Source organism: Martes martes (assembly GCF_963455335.1).
Source record: "Martes martes genome assembly, chromosome: 4".
Lineage (NCBI taxonomy): Eukaryota > Metazoa > Chordata > Mammalia > Carnivora > Mustelidae > Martes > Martes martes.
In genome coordinates, this window is record NC_137891.1 from 141775649 (window position 1) to 141788574 (window position 12926).

A 12926-nucleotide genomic window follows, 5' to 3' on the forward strand; every position below is an offset into this window, starting at 1 on the left:
GGAGAGAAAAAAAATCATCAAACCCCAGGTGAAACAATTGTTTTTATTTTGTTCCTACTGTTTCATTACACACATACTGTTCCATAAAGGCAAGGTGTAGTAACATGAGATTCTACTACTGTTGAACTCTTCCTGACAAATGAGAGACCAATGGCCATGTTTTATGTTAGAATCAGAAGACTTTGTAATTAACAAAGTGAGAATCTGCCAAGTTCCAGGCTGTCAGTTTGAAGTGGCTGATGGTTCTTTTGAAGTTTCTGATCCACTTTTCATAGACCTCTGTGTTTTAGACATCAAGGTTCATTTTCAAGTACTATATGGAATTTTAACCAAATATATATATAAATCCGAAAAAGCGACACAGCTAATTCCTTGAAAAATGCCTTCAAACATAACATCTTACTTTCCTTAACCTTGCTTCTCTGCTCCAAGGTCAAGAGATTCTTGGTATATCTCTAACATGCTCTGATGTTTAACACCTCATATTCAGGAAGAGGATGGAAAGTAAAAATAGTCAGGAGTATTCAGTAACAAAGTATACAGTGTTGAACTATAATTACACCAATATTTTCAAGTAGAGGGAGCTATTGCATAGGAAGAGAGAAGAAAAGAACAAAAAAAAAAGTACAGTGGTATATCAGCAGGCAATCAGCGCAGATATAAAAGAGCTGTCTATTTTGTCACCGGCAACCATGAATCACAACACACTTTTCATTCTGAAATATGAAACCATTACATTTTAAGTTTGACACACTAATAAATAAGCTGTACAATTATGTCCTTCATTTAGGATGTCAGTTTGTGATGAAAGGCTTTTTTATTAGGGGGGAAGGGAAACTACATAATGGCATATTCCCCTCATGAAATGCACAGAAAGCAACTAGCATTACTTCATATTAATAATTACTAAACTTTCTCAGAGAAAATTGCAACAGTAAAATATACCAAAAGCAAATAAATGATTTCACCAGCTTGGTACAAGCAATCTCTGCAGTTTCACGGAACACCAAATCAAAAAGCACTATTTTTACCCCAACTAGATGAATAGGTTTTCAAAATGCAACCAGCTGAACTGATAATTAGAAACATTTCAAAGAAAGATTAACTGGGCAATAACAGAAATGGAACGATTAATAGATTTCCCTTATTATAGAAAAGTCACGGTAAGCATTCATTTATACAAAGTACAGTCTTCTTTTGGACCTTAAGCTATACCAGGTGTGCTTGCTTACTAAAATTTATTCAGGCTTAGACCTCTAGTTATTCTCAACACTAAGTCTAATCTACCACCCCTTTTCCTAGAGGAGAGAACTCAAGGGCCGCTCATTTGTCATTAAAAAAAAAAAAAAAAAAAGGACAAACCATCCACTTCTGAAGATGCTCATTATGTATAATCACTATTTCATTTTCTGTGATGACTTTTCTGATGGTGTGATTTCTCAGGTAGCTGAATGAAGTTGCTTTAATGAGGAATGGTCATTTCCTTTCATCCTCATCATATGTAGTTGCTGCCCTATGGAAAAAGAACAGCTACTGCCTACTGGGATGACAGCTATTCTTTTTTTCTTTTAAAGGCAAAACCCTACTTTATTTTTTTAGTTTTTTTAAATTGTTATTATTTTTGCTTATTCACCTTTTTATTTTTTTATTAACATATAATGTATTATTTGTTTCAGGGGTACAGGTCTATGATTCATCAGTCTTACACAATTCACAGCACTCACCATAGCACATATCCTCCCCAACGTCCATCACCTAGCCACCCATCCGACTGCTATTCTTGTGGCTTTACTGCATAAAAAAATGCTGAAAAACCAGACTGATTTAGGCTCTTCGTCATCAGGAAGGTCTGTTTTCTGAAAATGTAGCCCACAATAGCATATACATGTTGTAGCAAACAAAATGTTATGACGATATTTCTTAAGACCTCTACCCAACTGCGAGACCCCATGCAGATTTTTTTTTAAGTCCCCATCAGTTTTTATCACCTTTTATCACAATTTTAATACCTCTAATTCTTCCTGTTTTGGTAAATAACACTGCAAGGAACATTGTTTTCCAGATTCAACATTGTTTTAGACTAAGCAGTCAACAGAGGGCACTAAAGACTAATCACAGAACACAAGAAACAGCATCTTTCACTATGCTAGCCATTCTCTTCTGAAAGATTTTTTCTTATTTATTCAAAAGGCTTATATTATTATTCACATTATAACAGCATTCCCTATGTTTGCCTCAACTCAACCGTTTATGAAAGTTGCTCCCTACGGCTCTTAAAAATATTACTGAACTCTAACAATCAATTAAGAACAGCTAACCTCCCTCAGAACACCAGACCAGAAGACAGGAGATCTGACTTGAATTCTTCTCACTACTCAGCTATGAAATCCTGAAAATCCAAATAACTGCTCTGTCTCACAAGTGAATACAATCACTGTACCTGCTTGAAGAAAAGTGCACATAAGAATTTTTGAGGTTTGCTGAAGTGACATTCATATTTGATATTATAAACACGGGATGTTTCCATGTAGGGGAAATCCAAGTTGACAGAGTCCTCTCCTCCCATAACCAAGTGGCATTACCATATACCCAAGCACTCAGTTAATCCCTCTCCCCTCACCCCTCCACTGAGCTGCTAGCTGAAGCATGTCAGTTTGATCTTCTATCTTTTCTATCTGACCCTTTCTCTCCATTTCCACTGCCACTACCTTGGTTCAGCTTCTCATTATTTCTTGCCTAGGCGACTGCTAATCTCCCTATCTCTGCTCTTGACCTCTTCAGTCTATTTTCCATAGAGATAAAGGAATAATCTTCAAAAATAAAAATGTGGGCCTCCTGGGTGGCTCAGTCAATTAAGCATCTACTCTTGATTTTGGCTCAGGTCATGATCTCAGGGTCGTGAGATCGAGCCCTGCATGAGGCTCTGCACTGGACGTGGAGCCTTCTTAAGATTCTCTCTCTCTTCCTCTCCCAGTGCCCACTCCCCCATCCCTCTGCTCACACGCATGCTCTCTCTCTAAAAGAATAAAAATTGGGCACCTGGGTGGCTCAGTCGGTTAAATGGATGACTCTTGATTTCGGCTCTGGTCATGATCTCTGGGTCCCGGGATCCTGACACTCCATGCTCAGCACAAAGTCTGCTTGGGATTCTTTCTCCCTCTCCCTCTGCCCCTCCCCGTCTCACATTCTCCCTTTCTCACTCTCTCAAATAAATAAATCTTTAAAAAAATAAAAATAATAAAATTAATAAAAATTTAAAAAAAAACAAAAATGCAATTACAATTTTTTCTCTGTTTGCAACACTTCAGCAATACCCAACTGCCTTCAGGATCAAGTCCTAACTGCTTGGTAGAGCAATTCCCTCAGATCTGAGTCTAAACTCCTCTTGCTCTCCCCTTATGTACCACTGTCCACCCCTGTTTGCCCCACACATTGTCCCAACAATACAGAACTACTGAAATCCAAGGACTGTGAAATGCTTTGATGTGCTTCCTGACATCCTACAAACCATTCCACCTACCAGGAATACTTTTTCCCTGCCCCAATGCCACTTCTCTCCATCTTTGCCACCAGAGTCAGATCCAACGTGTTGGATGGAGAAGCCTTTCCTAGAAGCCTTCCCTGACTCCCCAAAGCTGACTTAGGAACTTTCTACTCTGTGATACCCCTAAATCCAAAAGAGGACTTCCACAGAGCATTTGCCATAATATAGTTTTCCTTACTGTCCCGTACCTCCAAAATAAGTTAGGTCCTCCTCCTACATGTATCCATGGCACCTTGCATTTTCTCTATTATAACACTTTTGACATTTTACAGAAATTATTTTAACTGTCTTTCCTACTAAAAATAAGCTTCACGAGAGCAAAAGTATGTTTGCTTATTTGCTGCTTTATTTCCAGGACCTAACTGTAGTGGCTGCCATATGGAAGGTACTCAATAGTAGTTGAAATATTGAATGACTGAAACTATTTGGTTTCTCTCTCTTCACTAGACTGTTAAGGACCTCAAAGGCAAAGGACACATCCCATCATAGATGAATAAGAACAACAGCACTTACTGAGTTCTTGCCATGCCAGGAATGTTCTAGAAATCTTACTTATTAGAATTCATTTAACCTTCAAACCACCATGAAGCAGGTACCATTATTATCCCTACTTTCAAGATGAGAAAACTAAGAGGAAAATTAACCAAGGCACACAGCTGATAAACAGCAGAGCCAGAATTTAAACCAGCTGGTTAAGTTCCAGAGTTTATGTTCTTAGCCTCTAAGTGATGCAGCTTCTCTATCTTCAGGTATTTGCCAAATGAATTAATATCGAAAGCAGGCAAACTGACAGAAGATATATTTATTGCCTTGCCAAAGTGTGCAAACTGAGTCCCTTACTTATCCCTTACTTATCACACTGGTTTATATTTCAGTACCTAGCTGATGAAGTTAGCACAGAATGTGTAGCATGGCTGTATGTACAAATCAAACATGCCTTTGTTTGCCAAATTTTAATCTATATATGTGTGCTTGAGAATCCATTCATTTGGTGAGCTAATCTAACCTTTAACACCTTTACATGAACAGTTACAAACACGTGACAGTAATTATGCCCAAACAGATGGGCATAATTTCCAAAGTCTCTGCAGTGTCTATAAAATGTAGTACATGAATATCTGTGTACATTCCTACAGGTCAAAGAGATCAGAGTTCACATAAACTAAGGCAAGGTGCAGGGGCATCACTGGGGGCAGAAAGGTGGTTCAGCTGAAATGTGAGCTCTGTGAGAGATATATCAACCTAAAGGCGTAGGGAGCTCTAGCCATGAAGCTGCTCCAGAGGTAAAATTACAAATCCATGCAAGCAAATACAGCAAGCTCAGTGGAAATGCATGGAGGAAGAAATGTTACATAAAGAGGAGACAAAAGAAATGAACAAGAATACTGGTCACATTTAATAAAACTGGCAGTGCATCTGTAAGAGCTATTTTTAAAAGAGGAACGTGAGACATATACCAAGGACTGTTCTGACATTCAACATTTATATGCTTTGCAGTATTACTCCAATGCAGAAAAACAGCAGTCAAGATATAAACAATGACTTAACTCCATGCACTCAAAATAAAGAACAATGTCTGGGTTTTGTTTTATTTTGTTTTTTTAAATTCTGTACTATAAAACCCTAACTTTTAAAAGCATTAAGGAAACAGGAGTCTTTATAGCAGAATGGCAAAAAGATAGACCATATTTTATTTCAGATAAAAACTTGCATCTAATAGATCAATGGAACAGGATAGAGTCCGGAAATAAACCCATGCTTACATGGCCAATTGACAAAAGAAGCACGAATATACAATAGGGAAAAGACAGTCTTTTCAATAAATGGTGTTGGGGAAACTGGACAGCTACATGCTGTGTGAATCTGGACCGTTTGCTTACACCACACACAAAATTAATTCAAAAGGGATTAAAGGCCTAAATGTGAGAACTGAAACCATAAAACTCCTAAAACACAGGCAGTAATCTCTTAGACATCAGCCTAACCAACATATTTATGGATATGTCTCCTCAGGCAAGGGAAACAAATGCAAAAATAAACTACTGGGACTATACCAGAATGAAAACTTCAGCACAGCAAAGAGAACCATCGACAAAACAAAAAGGAAACCTAGCGAATGGGAGGTGTTTGCAAATGATCTATCTGATAAAGGGTTAATAGCCAGAATATATATAGAACTTTTACAACTCAACACCAAAAAACAATCTGATTAAAAACTGGATAAAGCTGCCTGGGTGGCTCAGCTGGTTAAGTGCGGGACTCGATTTTAGCTCAGGTCATGATCTCAGGGTCATGAGATCAAGCCTCCCATGGGGCTCCATGCTGGGTGTGGAGCCTGTTTAAAATTCCCACTCTTCCTCTCCCTCTGCCCTTTTCCACCCTAATTAAATTTTTAAAAATGGATAGAGGACCTGAACAGATATTTTCCCAAAGAACATATACAGGTGGCCAAGAGACACAGGAAAAGATGCTCAACATTGCTAATCATCAGGGCAATGCAAATCAAAACCACAATGAGATATCATACACTAGAAAGAATGGCCAGTATCAAAAAGACAAGAAATGACAAGTGTTGGAAAGGATGTAGAGAAAAGGGAATCGTCAGACACTATTGGTGAGAATGTATATTGGTGCAACTACTATGGAAAATAGTATGGAGGATCCCCAAAAAATGAAAAATAAAAGTATCCTAAAGAAAACTGGGGGGGGGGGGAATAAACAAAAAAAACTCTATTACCCAGTAATCCTAATGCTGGGATTTACAACTGCCAAGATACAAAAACAACCCATCTCCTGTCCATCAGGAGATAAATGGATAAAGAAAGGTCACACACACACACACACACACACACACACACACACACACGAACACTGGAATATTACTCAGCCACAAAAAAGAATGAAATCTTGCCATTTTGCAACAACATGAATGAACCTAGAGGGCATTACACTAACTGAAATAAATGAGACACAGAAAGACAAATACCATACGATTTCACTTACATATGCAGAATCCAAAAAACAAATTAAACAGTCTCTCAAGTAAAGAGAATTGGTGGTTGTCAGAGGTGAAGTAGGAAAAATCAGTGAAACAGGTGAAGGGGATTAAGAGGTACAAATTTCCAGTTATAAAATAAATAAGGAAATGAAAAGCAGGGCATAATAATAATAATAATAATAATATTATAATGTTGTATGGAGACAGATGGTAACTACACATCATGGTGAACACTGAGAAACAGAATTGTCAAATCACTATGTTGCACATCTGAAACATAACATATACCAACAACATATCAATAATTTAAAAATTATGTATAAATTACTTTACCTTTGATAATTTTGACACTTATTGTCAATTGAGTATATTAAAACATAAAGTTGGTATAGTAAACTCATGAGAGGAAATACGGTTAAGTCACACAGTCTTAATTCTATGTTTAATTACTCAAATTAGTTCTGAAAGTTCTGTGCTGCTGTTTAGGTCATCACATCAAAATAACTGCTCTCCTCTACGACTGGATTCCTTCACCAAAATGAAATGGTTCCAAAAAATGGCTGGGAAAACAACTTCAAATAATTATGAAATAAAAAGTGTTCTACAAATGAAGAGATCTCCTAACCAATGAATTCAATGTTGTGGTGTACATTATCACAAAAGGAAGCTACTGAGCCTAACTCCACAAATATATATTCACAGGTATGAGGAAGTATTTTAAAGATAATTTTAAAGGATCTACATTAATTTCTGGATAACATGAGGTAGATAGCTATGGAATATTTGGTAAGAGAATTACTCCAACTCAACAATGGCTAACTAAGAGAAAGCAAAAAGTGGCAAATCTTTGTTTCTTCAAGAGTATACTCTTACATGTGACTGTTATTATTTGAACTGAAGAGTATTATGTTAAAATCTAAATAAATTAACTAAGTGAAATTTTCAAGATAAGAGCTCAAGGAAATTACTAAGATGGAGAATACTGGGGGAAAAAAAAAATCTCCTTAAAGGGGAGACCACCAACTCTTTCATCCTGGAGGTAGGCAGAGGAAAGAATTGGTACAAAGGCGAAGTTCATGCATACACACACACACACACACACACACACACACACACACACAACTTAAAAGAAAAAACAGTGATCTGCAGAAGCTCTGATGTACATTTGGCATGAATTAAAAATTCCATAGTGAATAACATCAATGAGGAAACATAATCCAAAGGTATTTTTTTTAAAGGAGAAAATATATATAGGAGAGAAAGACAAGGAAAACAGCTATTCGAACCACTACTGGTAGGATGGGTGTGGATTAGATGTCAGGGGACAAGTTTGAGCCCCAGCTTGGTGCCAGCCTGGCTGTGTATAATTTCACAAGTTCACTTCTCTAAGTCAGTTTCCTCACTTGTAAAAGGAGAACACTGGATACATGACAGTTAGAATTTGTTTCCCCAGCTCCAAAATCCTGTAACTAAATTTGACAGAGTATGTTGAGTCAAATTTGTCATTAATTTCTACCAAAACATTCAGAAAACCACTATAAAAAGTAGGGAATGATGGAAGTTAATTCAAAACACAGCACTGGTAATGAAAAAAGATGCACACTATGGTCACATATATGGTATAATTTTAGTTAGTGATGTCTTTTAAGAACTCATAAAAAGGCAGTGACTACACAAGATCTAACTTCCTGGGTATTCTACCATCGAAACAGAACATAAAGTATTTATGACATGTGCCTTTTTTTTTTTAATACAATGAATCTTAAAACAACTTTTTTTTTCCTTTGCCATTTTTAGATTGCATCAAAAGACATGCCAGGGACTATTAGTTGAATTAAAATCACTAGAATAGTTCTGGTTTAAGATAGTGGAATGTAATTAATTATACTAAAAGAGCTTCTGATTTGACCAACAAGCTAAGTATTTACTTTTAGGAAAGAGAAATAAATGTATTTATAGTGAGTGCAAGGCAATAAATAAATGATTTAATGAATAATGAGCAAGCTACCTTATCAGAATCCAATCCCATTTTTAACTATTTTATAATACAGTCAAGTATTACACCAATCATACCAATTACCGCAACACCATCATGTTCAAAGTACCTACAAAATACATTCAGTGCACTCAAGATAGATTAAACTGATATGGTTCCTGGCTCCTTGTGTCTTATTACTTCCTAAATACTATTAGGCATTAAGAATAGATTTTTCCATGCATCATGCATAGAACTAAACAGTCTCTGAGCAGCACAGTAAGCATAGCATGTAAGGCAATTAAAAGTGCAATGGAAGAGAAGTGGACAGAGAAACTTGCTAAAAAAATTAAAATATATTATAAAGGGAAAAAAATACATCAACAAGCACATAATTTTACTCTGCATAGCTTGGTACTTTAAAAGTCTATTTTAAGTAACATGTAATTTCAATGGTTCAAGCAGGAGTCCCGTGGAAATCACTTCTTAAAGACTATTTTTTTCTCTTATCCCTTTCTAGTCTCTCACTAGATATTTTCCTTGGATATTAGATCTGTTGCTTGAATGTTTTATCTCTTGAAAGTTTTTTGTCATGCTGTAATTGTTTCCCATTCACTCTTAGCCTAAGACGTTTTCTGGTTTTAATAGAAATAAAACAAACATACCACACAATTCTTTACCTACAGGTCCCATCGTCTGGCTGAAATGTCTACTACGCAGACAATAGTACTCCAGTCACACCCTCTATCAAAACTACATTACTTGAAATATGGATATACTTCACACTACAGAACTGCACATGGTTAAGATGGTCAATTTTATATGTATTTTACACAAAAAAATTTTAAGTAGAAAAATGAATTTATAAATAATAAATATCATAATATTTTCTGGGGGGAGAAGGAAACTATTTTAGTTGAAAGTTATTATGATGTAGAGAAAGTTATTATGATGTAGGGAAAGTATAGACACATAAAACTTGAAAAAACTTATCTAATGTTAGTTTTGGAATTTATTTTCATTTTCCAAACAAATCATTCTCAGCCTAAGCACTTATAAAATACTAGCTGAGACTTGGGATTCTCACTGGTGAAGTAAGAACAATAGTATAGGTTTCACAGAGTCATACGAAGCATTAAATGACACAGGTCATGAAAAGTGCTTTCTAAGTCCGTAATGGTTATTTCGTAAGTACTCTTACTGTTCTATGGTTCTCACTGTGAATATGATGAGGGAGAAGAAATCAGCAGGAAATATGGGACTGAGGGGTTAACAGTTACATTGAGTTTACTGTGTTTTAAACTCAGCTGAGCGTATGTGATTTAAACCAACAGTGCTATTGGGGGACTTGGGTGGCTCAGTGGGTTAAGCCACTGCCTTCAGCTTGGATCATGATCTCAGGGTCCTGGGATCGAGCCCCACATCAGGCTCTCTGCTCAGCGGGGAGCCTGCTTCCCCCCTCCCTCTCTGCCTGCCTCTCTGCTTACTTGTGATCTCTCTCTCTGTCAAATAAATAATAAATACATAAACAAATAAAATCTTAAAAAAAAAAAAACCAACAGTGCTATCAACTATTAAACCATTGGTGAGCTTATGCTTACATGGTAACATGTGAAAATGAAGAGCTGACCCTGTAACTCTCCAGATACAAAGACTTCTGCATCAGAAGAGAAGTTCAGAGCAGCATGGCGTCCTCAGCCCTCTTTCTCCCTTGGAGCAGATGCTGAAAGACAGGAGCCCTCTCCGGGCTGGGAGGTTTGCTGACACACACAGCTGTATCAAGGACATGGAATGCCCTGCACTCTGTAGAAAAATTCTGTGATTTCTCCTTGAATGGACAACCAATACTCTACAGTATGCAGCATATAACATGCAGAATAAAACTTCATCAACTCTGAAACTGTAAAGGAGAAAGGCCACGGAATCCTGCTGGGAAATCTAGGACACAACGTGCCATTTGTATGCTCTAGCAGTGAAGAACGTGGACAGGTCTCTAAAGAACTTTGGAGGACTAAACTCAAGGAACCACAAGATTCAGAAATGATCTCCAGTAAATCTTCTGGAATTGTAATAAGCATTTTTCTCTGGAAAGAGAATTGGAAATTTTTTGTCATTTATCATTGTGTTAAGCCACAGTTATGAAGAACCAGTGAAAATTTCTGGTCTGAAGACTGTATTTTCACACCACTGGAGCACAGACTTAGAAGCCCAGCTCCACTCCTGACTTAATTGGGTGATCTTGAGGAAATTCTTAACCTCCTGTCATCAAGTTTCCTCAGCCATAAAATGAAGATGATTACAGGAGCTACCTCATGGGGTTGTGGGGATGATCAAATCAGCTTATGTATATATCAAAGCTGTAAGCAATTCCTGACTCAGAGTAAGCAGTACATAACCCATAATTATGGGCTGTTATTACCATGTGAAATGGTAGCCTTGTTTTCCAAATAAAATAGGAGAACACAAAGTTTCTCAAAGGATTTTTCATTAAAAGGAATAAAACTCAAAAGCTTAGATAGATATACATACAGTTAACAACCAATGGAAAAAAAAGAAGACGACGATGACGATGATGACGACTTGAAATAAGGACCAAGTAATCAATTTCAGGACATTCCTGTGCCTGGAATGTCCACTACCTGTTTTTCTACAAGGCATACCTCAGTTCCCTGTGAGACCCCTCTGAATCCTAAAAAGCAACCATCACAGAGGCTTACTCTCACTTCCAGCACTGCTAAAACCATACTGTATCATACAGAGTTGTTCTCAAGTCTGTTTCCTTTAGTGTGTTTAACATATGTTTATTCATCCACTGACCCCCTACTCCCAAATATATTTAAACTCCACGAGGACATGGAGTCTATGGTTTATTTTCTTCACTACCATATTCTCCATGTCCAGAACAGTGCCTGACATAGACAATGCCCAATATACATTTGTCAAAGATCTTCAATGTCTCTTTTCATCTGTATATAGACCATACTAGTTCATATTAAAGGACCAGTAACTTTTTTGGAAGGAGAGAATGAGTACAGGTATAGCCACTGTGCACTCAGATTCTATTTTTTAGAATCAATGAATCATCATTTTTCAGTAACTGATAACATATTATTTTATGCCTAAGAAAGTGTGGGCATTTATATATATCTTTTATTTAGTCTTTACAGCTTTATAAGGCAATTATTATTTCTATCTCAGACATGATTATTTTAGTAAATGGAGAGTAAGAAAGACTAGCAAGCCTGTCAAAAGTCCTAGTGGGGAGGCAAAGGCAGAATGAAAATCCTAGTCCTCTCTGACTTGTAAGTTAGTGCTGTTAACCGTCCTATATGCTCACAGTGCTGTATGGGTCAATGTCCTATCTGACTAAAGGAAAATACAAAAGGAACAGCTGAAAGGGAAACCGGAGCCCTAGAAAATGGTATATAAACATCAGGCAGCCAATCCCCTTTCATGCATCATTAACAAATTAGGCCTCCAGTACCAGAAGGAGGCAGCACCACTTCCTGGCCCTTGCTGGGGAGAGCACGGCCTCTTTGGATCACTGCCTGGCTCCAAATGACACCCACAGACAGGGCAGAGCAGTACAAATAACAGCCTTGGGAAAACAGGTTCTCAGGACCTGCTGGTGTTTCTGATTCAGTCTTTCTGCCCTACTGCAGGGAGAGCTATGATTGTCATCTACCAGCATGGTTCTCGATGGTGACATCAGAATCAAGGGAGGACTTCCAAAACACACTCACACCCAGAGAGGTAGGGGAAGCCTGGTGATGAAACAGCTCTGGAGAATGAGTTTCTTCTTTAGACCAACATTTTTTTTTTTGACAGTTATTTTTCTGTTTTTAATTACATGGGAGACAGATACACAGCTAGACTGATATCCGCTAACTTCCTGGAATATGTTCAGCATTTCACAAGAGAGATGTAATTGCCAGGTTTTGCAGTAAATCTGAGTGTCTTTAAGTCTCTATTTCAGTTCTCTGTGGCTGTTTCATAAACACTAATATTTGCAGTGAAATACTCATGAAAGGTAATAAAACAGATATACCATTTTCAGGATCTCCCCCTCCTCAGCAGAAACAGTCCTTAAGAAATATTTGTTAAAAAGGGAGTCACCCTATGAGAAAGCACCAACCCGCTAAGAAGCATTTGCTGCCTGCTTTCTATTCTCTCTCTCTCCATTAGCAACAATGGGGTTTGTTTTTTATTTTTGTGTGTGTGGTTTTTTTTTTGTTTTTTTTTTTTTTTTGGCCAAATTCATATTCCAGAAGAGCCATGAAATTCCCGCAAAGTTCAACATCAGGCCTGACTTAAGATCTTTGGGGCCTCCTGCTAACTTCATCCCCCTGCAGCTGCCTCGCTAAGGCAAGCTTTTGATCTGTACTATCTGGATTTCAAGCTGATATACA

At 37.4% G+C, this 12926-nt stretch overlaps 1 protein-coding gene across 1 annotated transcript in view; it reads right to left on the minus strand.

Annotated features, from left to right (window-relative positions):
• PATJ (PATJ crumbs cell polarity complex component) overlaps window positions 1–12926 on the minus strand; it is a 362352-nt gene that overhangs the window by 268003 nt on the left and 81423 nt on the right. The window lies entirely within an intron of this gene.